Genomic DNA, 15,079 nt, shown 5'->3' with positions numbered 1-15,079 from the left:
AAATTCTTCCTGCCCATGCCCAGCTTCTACTCAATGGCAATCAAACCAATGTTTGCCCTGCGCTGACTGTAGTGTCAGCTAATCCACATTGCTGGTCATTTTGAATGATGCCGGAGCATAGGAAAGGGGTGTTACACCATGAGTGAACACATTTAAGTATGCTTTAATGTATGTTTTTCTGTTTCCTCCCATGCTTTCTGTCTGACAAATGCAGGAGCATCGCAATCCACATGAGATTTTGATGCAGGATTCCTATGAAATCAGCATAATATTTGCACCTGATTAGAGCAGCCGGATTTTAGTCCTCCTAGTCAATGAGGAGGATTGGAGGAGGGGCATTACTGTATGGTAATCCCACCGCTCCAAGCCCTCCCCTGTGCTGGAGGCCACTATCTTCCCCTGCCAGGTGAGTGCTCTCCTATGTAGTCCCTTCTCCCCCTTCCATGGCGTTCATCTTGTTTGTTTATTTTTTTCACTTTTAAATGGCTGCCATGGAAAGGGAGAAGGGACTACTTGTGGTCCCTTCTCCCTTTCCATGGTGTCCAACGTGTTTGTTTATTTATTTTTTTCACTTTTGAATGGCTGTCATGGCTTTGAACGGGACTATGTAGTCTCTTCTACAGATCCATAGCAGCATTTTTCTTTTTTACATTTAAGTAACAACTGCATCCTTTCTCAACTTAATACAAAAACTATTAATATCCGATATATCATGCCAAATACTAATAGCAATATTACCTTAAAAGGGATGTATTACTTGGCCTGGTAATGCCCGCTCTGCTCAGGTAATATTGCTTAAATACATCATGCCACTATGTACATTGAAGAGGATTTTAAAATTGCATGCATTACAGGTGTAAATATGTTTTTGTACGTGCTGGTAATGGGAGCACTAGAAAAGCGGGACATTCCCAACATTGGTAAAGAACTGCCACACCCATGATTATCTCTTGGTGCTACAGGTAGACACTTCTTCTACCTCATCGTGGTCCTCTTCATTGTCTTTGTAAGTACTGAGCTTTTTTTGTTGTGTAAATCCTCCAGCTGGTGGTGGTGGCACTTGAGGAGGCGGGATGGCATTAGCTGATGCCATTTTTAAGATCAATAGTAGTTTTGCTAATATTCTTTCAAGTGTTTCATCTGTACTGAATTGTTAATGGATAATGAGTGAGAATAAGTGTCGGAACTGAGCAAGGGGGAAATTTGATCGTGAAAGTTCCTAGATCAATAGAATGATCTGTCTGTGAAGCACAGACCGGATCACGAAGTGCAGACGCGTTCGCTGACACTTCATCATGCTGTACGCAAATGCGTGGTCTTATTGGTAACAAGATGTCAGGGGTGACCAGGAGACCTATCATAAACTGAATCTATTAAAGAACATACTCAACTAAACAAAACATTATATTGGTGTGCTGTTGTTAATACAGGAACCTAATCATACATAAACATAGGCAATGGCTGCAGCATGCATCATAGAGCAAAAATATGTTTAATGATGTCATTTTGGATAGTAAAATAATGAATGGTACCTTATCAGAGTTTTGAGTAATTGTAAACATGTAATCATAAGCTAACGATTCAAGATTTACTATACACTTGTACTAGTACAAACAATATATATGAAGACCCAGAATTCATACAAATCAGAGGCACATTCAGGGAAACTAAAGAAAGGAAGAAAGAAACACCATCAGCAGAAAATAATAATAACATTAAAGTTTATCCTCATGTATACAAATGAATTGTGTGTTTGAGGCCTGCTTATTGCCCCATGTATGTGCACCACGAGCTGAGACCAAACCCTAAGGAAAGTATTTTAAACAACAAGGTTAAAGTCTAGATATATAGCACCTTTTGAATTTTAAAATTCTGACTGTCAGTGAACAAAACCTCCTGGCCTAGATATGTCAGTGAACAAGAACAAGTGTCCGAGATGTGTGATGGCCTCAATGACAGGTTTGATGTCATCTTTGATGTCCTGGGTGTTAGTCTTAGCAGTGCAGGGAGCTGGCACGAGTAATGGTTGCTTAGCGTACCATAACTGGCAAATTTCAAGGGTTGTACGGTTTTACTTGTAACCATAACATCCCTTTAACAAAGTTTTTTCATTGATGTTCATAGAAATGTATTAACCACTTAAACGTAATGTCCCTTTAACAACATTCTTTCAGTGAATATACATTATATTCATATTTATATTCATTTGTATATCTTTCTACATTGTTTATTATTATTATTTAATTATTTATTTTCATTTTATAGTGGTCCAAAGCGTGCCTCCACAAAAGTGTCTGCCTCCTTGAAAGCTGCCCAAGATGGCTCCTTAATATAGCCAGCAGGTTCAAACATTTGGATCAAATTGTTCATAACCTCAACCTTGCTTTGAACTATTTGAAACACATGAAATGTGTGTGGTTCTAAGTTTCAAAAGGTAGGTTCAACCAGGCTCACTCCTCAATAATTACACCACTGCTGACCATTTTCAGCGTCTACATAATGCACTAAAAGATATCTAGCATCACGGTGACAATGTCCAAATTCTACCTGATGGCTACCACACACCTTTTGTTATACGTGGTTGTAGCTACACATTCAGTCCCTTTAAACAAGTGTACTTAATAGTAAAACACCTCTGCAGGCAATTTGCCAAAGGAACCCGTTGGTAAGCACATATCTGTTCAAAGTCACCCAAGTATGTCATTTTTGGGATGTGTAGAATTATTGGTGTCCTGGCCATAGACAAAGAAAAAGTAGTATTCATCTTAATTGTAGAATAGAAAAAAGTGATGAGGTTTTTTGCAAACCATCAGAAAGAAAATGTAAATAGGGTGTTTCAATATGAGAAATGTTCGCCAGTCTGATGCCCTGTCCTCTGCTTTCTGGACTTGAAGGTAAACTTTCAACACAAATGAGATGATGCATATTGTATACTAGGTGTCAAGGCTTTAATATGGGAAACTTAAAGATCAAGTGGTTGTGATTACCGTATTACAGGTGGATCTAGTGTGGATGAATAACAAACTCTGTGAAATGTTTCAATGTGCGCTGCCATTGGTGATATCTGGATCATATTCATTGTTATCTTGCACCATGGATGTACTGATATGTTCTAGACTTACAGCTAAGTATATATGGGTGTAGGTGAGCATCATCATATCTTCTTGAAGGAAACAAAACTAGTATGCTAGTGGCATATGGGATTATGGGACTAATATGTATTTCCTCTTTGTTTGCTGGAATTCATATAAGCTTACTCCAGGAGCAGAGGAGTCTGATGAACATATATCAAACAACTGTTAGAGCTGTAATTAGGAAGACTCACTGCATGTTTGCTATGTGAAAAGGATCATTATACGTAGTGTTTTACATATTACAGACTTGAGAAAGTGTTAAACATTGAAGATATAGTTTGGGATCCTTTGAAAAAGGACAGGTGATTGGTGCGAAAAGCACCTGGTATTTTCCACACTTTGTTTTATTGAAGGTCGTTTACACAAGCAATTATCAAGGTTACTAATGCAGTAGTAGCTTAGCTAGTATGTCTACAAATGTTGTGATGAGAATGTGAGTGTACAATGATCACATTTTATTTGTTTGTTATAATCTTCATGGAACGATTTTTGTGAATCAATCCTTTTGGAAACAACTTCTTGTTTTAAATTCTGTGTTTAAATAATATTGTTGTGTAAAGAATATTACTCTTATTAACAAATACAAACCTTTATTGATTTGAAACAAAGGTGTGGTGTTTAACTGAAGCAGTAAATCATGTCGGTCTATGTATGTTTGAAATACACTGATTACAAAGTATTAGAAGTACTCACTTAGAACTTAAATATATAATTGAAGGGATACAATTGTTACTGTTGGGAGTGCATTCGGATTGCTCGTAACAATAAAACAGGTTTTGTTGTTAGGATTTTGTTCAAATTAAATCCAGAAGAGGTGCCTTTTCTTGAGAACTCAGGTAACAGACAATCAGGGCCAGTCCAGAGAAAGATTAGTGACATTGAAGTAGGAGCAACTGAGCAGATCAGAAACTGGAAGGGAAGGACTTTTTGGACTGCATCATATGAGTGCCACGTTAAATACTCTCTGGGGCACTTTCCTGGAGCCAGTGAATCTAGACATTGTCAACTACCATCAACTAGTTGGACATTACCAAACTAAAAATTAAATACTAGACTTAAAAAAGGTAAAGAGAAAAGTGTTATTAAAAGTTGAAAACGTTTCTCCAAAAATCAGTAAGCCAACAACTAAACATATTGGATGTCCTAGAGCAACAATAATCTGGCCTCTTATTGTTCATCTAACCTATATTTGATAGAACAAGGACAATTCCGCACATGAGAAATCCATTGGACGAGAGCTGGAACTGTGGAAGAGGTAAAAGATGAATTAATGTGGGAAGCATTTTTCAAGGGTGAGTTGTTTTACAAAAAGGAAATGTTGGAATTGGTGGGCGAAACAAGCCCATCATCTTTTTGTGTCACAGGAAGAGCAAGAAGACCCCACTGGGAGATGTTATATTTTCACTTACGAAATAGGCACACAACTATCCACAACATGCCACTGTTGGGTGATGTGGAAATTGCCTGCCTAGACCTCATTGAACGGGATGGAGATGACTGGTGCATCTGAGGCAGCTTCAGATTAATCCCAATTTATGGCTTTGTGAATCAGGTGTATAGAAGCAAGAGCAAATCACAGAAGTCCATGGGCATCTCTGACTTTCTCAAGTGAAAATCTTTGTGAATCTGTGTCATTGTACCCTTATTCGTCATGTGTTCCCCTCCCTAAAAAAAAGATGAACATGGGAAATGCCAATAACCATAGAACAAAGCTCCAGGTAATGGAACACTCCCAGAGAGGTGGACAGTAATGAATGGCATGTAAGGATAACTGCAATTCTTCTTGCCAATATCAAACCTCCAAATAATGGCTTTCAATAATATCTGGTGCAGTTAAAGGATATCATAATGATAAAAAGCAGAAGCCAGAGGGTCTTGAAATGTTGTATATGGAATGTGGGAAAATCCAGCGGCCTCATCCTCGACTGTTTATTATGGGCAGAATGAGAACAGGTTGAGTTCATTGGAAAGGATTGCCAGACTCGTAGGAAGAGTTTAATTGTCAAACATAGAAGCAAATATTGGAGCGTCCCAACTTGTGGGCGATTTAAGTAGCATAACAGTTAATATGCTAAATAGTCTTAAGTTTAAAATCACAGATGTGGGATGGAAATGCAAGTAGGACCTTACAAATGAGTACATTCAAGACTACCTGAACAAACAGCTGAGACCAATCTGACATCAACTGATATTCCTGCGCAAAAAGATTTCGATGAAGATTTCGGAATAATAAGAACCTTTGAAGTTTTCCAGGTGATAATGGGACATTGATATGGCACGATTTTCTTTCAACAGCTATAGATGACTTGACACAATAAAGGCTCCAACATATTTGAGAATACCTGGTATGGGATCATGTTGTAGATGGCATGGGTTGTTCCACATTCCCAAAGAACGCAGTCATTATGTTGTGTTTCTCACTTAAAGTGAGATGCATGGATGAGGATTGGAATTGGCTGTTTTCTGTGGCCAACGGAGGACAACTGTGCTTGAAAAGGCTGGATGCTGAATAGAACTGGAATATTCATTTCCAATAACATTTGCCTTCATCCAATTACAGAAACGTTATCTTATGTGAACTTAGTGTATTCATTACAGATACTGAGGGACATCATTGTTATTGCACTGCAGAGCTGAAGTGAGGAGGTCATTTATAGCATGAAGTCAAATTTAACTGATTAGTCATAGCACCATGTCAAATTCTCAATCTGTAGAATTGAAACCGTAAATGCAAAGAATTGTACCAGATGTTTAAATTGACAGATGTATTTATATGTGCATTAATTAGTCTCATCACTTGTGTAACCGTAATACCCCTTTTGCTTGCTGGTACTGCTGTCAATTAAGCCATAATAATATTTATCATGTACACACTTCAAGGATATTGCTGATTCTTATCAATAGTGTGGAAATTCACATTTCAGATGAAGATGAAAATGCATAAGAAGAAATCCAAACACTAATGTCCATTGTGTATATCTGAAAACTACAATAACGAAACTACCTGTGAATACACCGAGCATGTTAATATGAAATAAGAAAGTAACTCAATAAGACACTAAAATAGCGAATAACAAAAAAGTTGAACATTCTAATGCTTAGACTAACCTGTATAGGCAAGATTAGAAAATAAGAGGTCCAATTGTGACCAAGACTTGAGGGACGTAGTTCTTAAAATATGAAGTGAGGTTGTGCTACAAAGAAAAAGGGGAGAACTGTTGAAACTGCCAACATTTTAAATGTTCCTATAAGCAGATAGGGTGCTTGTATAAAGGGAAGAGGGAGACCACAGCTGTGACCAGGAATATGGTGTGACAGGATCCTCAGCATAACATGATTGATTGAATGCAATTAGCAAACACATAAGGCTGTGCAGCTGTGACGATTGTCACTACCTGGGATTGAGAAATGCCCACTAACGCGTGATACGTCACACTTGAGGAAAGTGAGAGGGCAAGAGTGAGTGCTAGATTGGCATATGATATAACAGATACAGCCAGAATATCCACACAAACTTTCAATAGAAGGGACAGCAAAACAGATTGTGCCATACTGTTAACTATAGAATGATCCAAACATTTTTTAACACAACTCAGACAAATGACCCTAGGATTCCAGGTATGATTTTAAAGTTGTCATACTCTGAAGGAGAGCAAGGACAGTGGCTAGAAACCCCTACTCATCCCCACACTAGTACTAAACCAGCAGTGAGCCCAGGTATAAAGGTAAACCAGACACATCCCAATGTTTGTAACTCCTTCATCAAGGATAGTATATCTCTTCAAAAGGGGTGTGAGTTGATAGCAGTAGCATTTCAAACAATTTAAATACAACAGTACAAAACAAAGGAATGTCAGATCCAGATTCTATAAAATCATAGACTTTTAATTAAACAATGAAGATGCAAATATAAAAAAAAACAAGCAAAAAGTAAAACCTGCATTGATAGCACAGAACATGCAGACTATTGTCTCTGTGTGTGTTATCACAGGTGTTTAAGCAAGAAATTACAAAAATGTCACTGTTAAAAAATGATGTGTCTTGAAGAACAAGGTGAAATAAGGGTCTCAAGACTTGCTATGGTCCCAGAAAGTCGACTAGGAGGACAGGGCTTCTCAACACTACCTTATACATGTTTGAGGAGGCTTGACAGTGTCAATCCAGACTTCTTGGTATTTTAGTTTCAGTCAAAATGATGTTGAGACATTTCAAATCAATGCAATCCGACTGATAGTCAGCGTTGAGTTGGTTTGATAGTACAGGCTCTCGAATGGTCATGGTAGTGTTTGGAAAGGGTGAGAACATGTCTTCCAATTGTTCGAGCAGCACACAAGTGGAATGTGAGATTTTGGCCCTCATTCCGAGTTTGGAGGTAGCCATGGCGCTAATGGGAATCCCCATTCCCATTGAGCCCCTATAGGCCTTCCCCATTCCCATTGAGCCCTATAGCGCTCAATGGGAATGGGGAAGGCGCTAATTACGGGCCTGCTATTAGCTAATAGCAGACCTGTAATTAGCACCCAGGTCCCTTAGCGGGAACCGTAAATAAAGAACGTGTGGTCCGACCACACATCCTTTGCGGTTCCCACAAAGGGACCTCAGAATTGGGTGGTAAGGGATTACCGGCAACAGTCTCCTTACCGGTTCCCGGTATCCCTTACCGCCCAACTCGGAATGAGGGCCTATGTCTTTCTGCTGGGTGGAGTTGATGGTGAGAGGATGGCTTCTGCTGGATCGAGTATGTGATGGCGAGTCTGAAGGATTCCAGCAAAGTCAAGTTGGCACTGTAGTCGGTTGCTCATACGAAGGTCAAGCCTGAAGTTTGAATTGCTCGAGATGGTTGGCGTCAATGGGTCGAACCAGCACCTGAAAGGTTTGAGATTCAGCAAGTGAATATAGGATTGCTTAAAGTGCAGAAAGCATGGGGCTCAAAGTGGAGACACAGAATTCCAGCTGCTATTTGACATCTGGATTGAGGTCAATCCCTATTCAGTGGCTTGCTGATGCAGTACATCCTTCCTGTTTATCACTCACAGTTCAGGGCACTTGGTGGGCACCTCCAGGAGTAACCTCACCTAAAATGCAGACATCGTTTGAGGCCTTGGTCTACAGCAACTCTAATCCACTGTTCTCAGGGGATGGTGAGGGGGAAAATGTCTCCTCTGCCTTGAATGTCTCCTGTCTTCAACTCTATAGCAAATGACTCTGGAATAGACTTTACTCCCAACAGAACTCCAAAGTTGTATTCTTTGTATTCCTGGTGTCCAAAGATGAATCCGCCAAGGAGAAGCCGACCATTTCTTTATTAAGGCAACATTTCAGAAGGGATTGGCCCAAAGCAAGCCTGCTGTAAGGAGTCCAATCACTATTTTGGTAACGAGTGACCTTTTCCTTCTGACATCACACCAAAAGTGTCCAGCAGAAAATGTAGGGGGTAGGAAGAAAGAGAGCCTTGGCAGAAAACAAAGAAAGTGGGGCATCTCTTCAAACCTGTCTTCCATCTCTGGCTACTCTTTTATACCTAAAACACACTAAGTGGACTCTATGTTATAAATATAAATGGCACTAGGAATACAGTTGAGATATAGTATAACCAATTCAAATGACGTGTTACTATTCTGTCTGAATAATTATGAAAGAGTCAAAAACATTCATGTTGTACTCTGTTTTCTGAAAATATCTAAATTAATATATTATTTCATAAATTATAGAAAACTCTGGTTAAACACATCAAAAAAGTGTCATGTGCACCCCAAAGTGACCTATGCTTAAAATGTTAAATCACATAGCATTATTTTGTTTAACGGAACAATATAGGTTTTTCGGTTTTTGAAATTCTAACATACACACATGTCCACAATCAGTATGACTTTCATCTGTGATAGTTTTTGTAATCTCTAAATTATTATATTATTAGTCAAGAAACGCCTATAAAGTGTTTGCTTTCCAATCAACTGCATCTATGAGGTTGGCATCTGACCCAACATGTTTTGTTCCATCTGGTTAACTTTCTAAGTATATGGAACTTCTTCAGGGGAATTTAAATGTGCTGTTATGATGGCCTTAGACATGGCTTAATCAGACCAAAGATGAGAACTGCATGTGGACAAATTCAAAAATGTGTGGCTTTCTTCCTCAGTTTGTTTCTTCACTTTAATGATTCATTTGAACAATCTAGTATTTAAAGCTTCATTGTGCATTCAATGATTCCGTCATCACTTGTATTGTTGTGGTAGAGTAAGAGAAGATACATTTCTCAACCAGCCCTTCATTATTTCAGCCTTATGGTTAAATTTGTCTTGAAGGCTTGGACTGGTGTTGCTCACACTGTCTTTGCAACATGAACCTCATCTCGAGTTGGGTGGTATCCCGGCAATAAATCCACTGGGATACCTACCAATGCAATTAGCGTTACCCGAACTTGGTACGGCGCTGGATCACAAGCTGCGGTGATGGTGTTTGTCCTCATTCATTTTTAATCCACAGAACTAAATGGGGCATTTTCAGCGCAATTACAGAAGCGCTAATTGCCCCACAGTAATTGCGCTGACAATGGGCGGAAAGGCGGCTCATTCACCCCCAGCTCAGAGCTAGAGGTGAATGCTCTGATTCTCCCCCAAACTCGGAATTGGGCGTAGCAGTAATGCAGCGGTAACAGCATTACCAATATATTTTTACTGCTCCGCCCAACTCGTGATGAGGCCCCTAGTGTCGATGGAATCTGTGTATTAGTCTTGATCTTAATATTTTGCAAGATCGCGGTTTCACTTGCTTTGCGTCTGTTTTCCATTCAAACTTTTGTTTCCACACTGCTTTTTTGATATATGGTGTCAATAGCTTAATGTTTTGTGCATTGACGGTCTTGATAACATGGAATCTGTGCTCTGGTTACTCCTGCGGGATTTGTTCTGTAATCAATAGGGATTGGCCCAAAGCAAGCCTCCTGTAAGGAGTCCAATCGCTGCCTTGGTGATTGGACTCCTTTCCTTCTGACATCATACTAAGAGTGTTCTGCAGGAACGGTAGGGGGAAGAAGGAAGAGAGCATTTACAGAAAACAAAGATAGTGGTATAACTCTTCACTCCCATCTCTGGCTACTCATAAATACCTTCTGACTTCAAAGACACATTGGTGTGCAGCACTCTGTTTAAGCTTGCTGGCATTGCTATGACAGAGCACCGGCCCAGGATTTCTCCTTTTGAGATGTTCTGTGCATTGAGGGGGGGTGTTACCCTTTATCCCTGAGAATCGGTATAGGTAGCATCCTAGCTATTATCTCAATAGCATTAGTAGATATAGCCAGGCTAGCCATAAATTCACATGTCCCTGACATAGCTAGGCCTGTGATTGCAGGGTTGGCACTTGCATGATATCAAATTGTTGTGGCTCTCATAATTGTGTGCTTGTATCTTTCACCATACCACTGCCAAGCATTGCTTAATTTTAGAGCTTAATCTGACGCCAGAATATGTAAAGCAGACAATTATTATAATTTGGATCAGTGGTACAGAAGTAAAAATGCTACCTTTGTGTCCATCAGCTGTCAGAAATGAACTAGTGACCTTTCAACCTGACCTGTGACACTAAAGAGCAGGCGCTGTATATGTCAGTATACCAGTGTAGCAAAAGCACATGGATGCACTATGCGGTAATGAAATGGGTTTGGTTAACAGAATTATCTACATCATTGTATTTTAAGAAAAAATCAAAAGTTAGGGCTTTCCAGCATCACCAGATGGCATTCTGCCACAGATGGGAGACTATATTACTTAATTTGTTTTAGAATTGGAGGCAAATCATTTATTAGGGAGTATATAATTACTTTCCAGTGCCATTTGTAGTGTTTAAATAGTTTTTATACATATTAAATCAAAAAGATTTTTTTTGTAATACACATGTTTTTTATTCCAGTATTTCATTTAAAGATTAATTTCCACTTTAAAACTCCTCTTCAGAGCAAGCACTATTAATATATATCAAAGCTCTGTCCTGAGGTAGTGCTCTGCTATTAGCAATAATCTGCAGATATCTGTTGTGCGGTGTGGGTGGAAACAAGCATCAGGTGTGCATGCATCCATTGTTTCCTTTCTTTCTTTGGAGTATTTTTACCCTATTCTTGTACACTATTTATCTGTTTAGTAGTTGACTTATATACCATTTACGTATACATAGGTGTGATCCTAAGGTACCAGTAGAAACTAAGCCAATTGTGTCTCATTAAAAAAATATATATTTTGAATGCATGGTATTTTAATCCCCTGCTTCCTTAAGAAGGGGAGTCTAAGAAACAGCACATTCATAAAATATGTAAGAGTATACATACTTCAGAAATGTTTGCTTGTAATTGGTACAGCCCAGGCTGCCCAGAGCTGCTTCAGCATGGCCTACACCTCAGCACATGTGCCATGCAAGAGGGGTTATACAAATAAACAATCAGTGGCAACTTAAGTTTAGGACCCTCACTCCAAAAAGACAATGTTGCTGCCCTTCTTCCCAGAGCCATCAAAACACCTACTCCATGGGCTTCTACTTCTACTATTGGACTCCATTATTCGGGATTTACAACATCCCGCCAGCACTCGTAATACGGTGGCAATGCCGCCGGACCGAGTGCCGGTAAAGGTAAGTACCAAATGCTGGCATCAGGGCGGCACTACCGCCAGGATACCAGCATTTATTTATTTATGATATTTGTTATACACCCAAACCCAGAGTTATCACGGTGTAGGTTACATTTGAGATTTCATTAGTTACAGGACACATATGCGCAATTACATAGAGGAGAAAAGCAGTTACATGAGATTGCAATAATTGTTGTACATTTCAGTCATATATGGTAACAAGAAAGTGGACTAGGTAAGACACACTGGGCCTCATTACGACCCTGGCGGTAAGCGCCCGTCATTAACGCCATGGCGTAATGAGCGTTTACGCCGTGGGACGATGGCGTAAAGAGCGCCACATCACGACCCATCGTGCACGAGCATTACGCCATGGCGGTAATGCAAATAACGCCATGGCGGAAAAGGCCCCTACCGCCATCGCTAAGCGAGCAAGGTGCCCATCCGCCAGCGTAAGTAGCGGCCACCGTAATTTACGGCCAGCGTAATTTACGGCCACCGTAATTTACGGTGGCCGTAAAAGGCCAAACCGGAAATAGCGTCATCGCGCCGGAACGGGAAGCAGCCCGTCGGCCATCTTTAAAAACACAATCCATCGCCATCCTACCAAACAACACCAGACCCAACCCTGACACCTGTCCCGACAAAACACCCACCCACCCAAGTTCCCGAAAATGCCGAAATGCGTGAAAAAGGCCTGTGACCGCCTGCGCCAGGAGCGATTCAGCCGGGAGGAACTCTGCATGCTAGCGGAGACCCTGCAGGACAAAGCAGGTGTTGTTTTCTCCCCTGAAATGAGCCGGACAGCAATCGGGAAGAAGAAGGCCATCTGGGCCCTGGTGGCTGAGCGCGTCAGCGCGGTGGGGACCGTACCCCGCACCCCACAGCAGTGCCGGAAACGCTGGGATGACCTGCGCATACGGGTCAGAGCCGTCATCTCGGCAAACCGCAACCTTGCCCAGGGAACCGGTGGAGGGTCAGAATCCCCCCTGAAACTCCAACCGTGGGAGGAGATCTGTGCTGCCACCATCGGCATGGAATCCATCGAAGGCGTTGGAGGGATGGAAAGGGGAGCCCCGACATCAGGCGATGAAGGTAGGTGCCTCATACAAGACACAGCAGTCCAATCATGTGTAGCACAAGGTTGCCCTAGAGTGTAAATGCAACACAAATCAATACTGCCCATAGCCACATGCGAGCACCACCCTGCATACACTGCTGGCACCCGCATACCTGCATCCACATGCCACACCAAAAGGAGACAACCTGCATGGCACTGCCTGAAATCTGCCTCATCCACTGGCCAAAATAATGTCAACCATTGTCATTCAAAAGTCTGTATACCCATCAATAACGCCCTCCCACCTTTGCTCCACCACAAGCACAGAATCACACCCAGAGGACCAGGAGACGCCTGCGCCGAAGAGGGCGAAGTCCACCAACAACCTCCCTGCACCCTCAACCTCAGCTGCAGTGAGGCAGACCCCACGACAAGCAGGTCCCACTGCAGGCATACCGGAGGTCCCACCGGCAAGCACCCCTGTTGGCAGCAGGCCAGCAGCTGCTGCTCCACCTCCACCGACATTGCCTGCCACAGAAGGCAGGGGGTCAGCGGCCAGCAGCAACATCGGGGAGACAGCTGCAACAGCTGCATGTTCTGACTCGGACATGGAGCAGGAGGTCAGAAGCCCCACTGACCAACTACATTCCCCCTGTTTCTCAGACGCCAGCCCCCATGAGGGCGACACACAGGGGCACACTGAGGCAGAGGAGTGGCCTTCCACCCCATGCCCTGTCCACACTCCACAGGAGGGGACCAGCCCCTCCATCACTCCACCTGCACTGGCCATGGGCCAGCATGGCCAGCCGTCCCTCGAGGACATCACTCAACGGCAGCATCAACTGTCCGCAATGCTGGATGAGCATGCAGCGGAATGTGTGGGGGCTAGGTTTAGCATTGAACAGGCCACGGAGACACTAAGGGCGGAAGTGGCGCAGAGCACAGCCACCCTCAGGGATGCCATGCAGGCCATGTCCAGGGACATCTGTGCAGAACTTGCGGCCTTGCGTCGTGCGGTCATTGGCCTCACCCACACACGACAGGACGTGCATGCACAGGAGCAGCCAGGGACATCCTCCACTGCCAGTTCTGCGCAGAGCAGCCCCGTGCGCCGTTCCGGACGCAACCTGCGCTCCACAGCCAGGGGTGCCCCGGGTGCCGGGAGAGGGGGCTTGTGACGGCCTGTGGACACTGTCACAGGCATCTGTTGACAGCTACTTGGGGTGTGTTGGGGTGTGCAGGGGGGAGGGGGGAGGTGGGAGGGGGTGTGTTGGGGTGTGCAGGGGGGAGGGGGGAGGTGGGAGGGGGTGTGTTGGGGTGTGCAGGGGGGAGGTGGGAGGTGGGAGGGGGTGTGTTGGGGTGTGCAGGGGGGAGGGGGGAGGTGGGAGGGGGTGTGTTGGGGTGTGCAGGGGGGAGGGGGTGTGACACGACAGTTCATGGTTCCAATACACTTTTTTCTTTCAAAAAAAGGAAATGTGTGGACATTTTCATTGCGTATGTGTGCTTTATTGGTGTACAGTCCACAGTGTGCATGCCCCAGAGACACACAGTGCCCCAAGTGCAGTCTCCATGCGATGAACACCAGCCGTGTGTGCTAGAAGCAGTGGTTGATGATACTTTGGCGCATGGCACGCCCCTCCTGTACATCGCCTCCTCCATGTGGTGGCGCCCCATCTGCACCCTCCTCATCCTCATCCTCATCGTCAGGTGGTTGCAGTTCTGCGTCAGGGGGCAGGGGCACATTCCGTCTGACGCACATATTGTGCAGCATGACACATGCCATGACGATCTTTGCCACCTTCTCATGGCCATACAGGAGTGCCCCACCAGACCTGCTGAGGCTTCGGAACCGTGCCTTCAGGAGGCCGAATGTCTGCTCTATGACCACACGAGTACGTGTATGTGCACGGTTGAAGTCCTCCTCGTGCTGGTTCTGCGGGTTCCGGACTGGCGTGAGGAGCCACCTCTTCAGGGGGTAGGCTGCATCACCTGTATGTAGGCGAGAATGTATGTGTCAGTCATGTTGTCTGATCAGGAACATGATGTTCCACCATGGCTGGCATGGAACTGTTACCTTGGCTCACTTCTACATGCACTAATTGATTCACACTATGCAACCAGTATATGCTCATTGCTGCCATGGCCTGTTTTGCATGCCATCACCCTATGTATGCAGAGGGGTTTTGTGCATTGTGAGTGCCCTTCCTCTGTATCCGTTCTCTGTGTTACTCACAGGCCAGTGGAGTATGCATCATCCCCCCCCC

This window comes from Ambystoma mexicanum, chromosome 3q, assembly GCF_040938575.1.
Source record: "Ambystoma mexicanum isolate Mex_15411 chromosome 3q, UKY_AmexF1_1, whole genome shotgun sequence".
Lineage (NCBI taxonomy): Eukaryota > Metazoa > Chordata > Amphibia > Caudata > Ambystomatidae > Ambystoma > Ambystoma mexicanum.
This window is presented reverse-complemented; position numbering follows the sequence as displayed.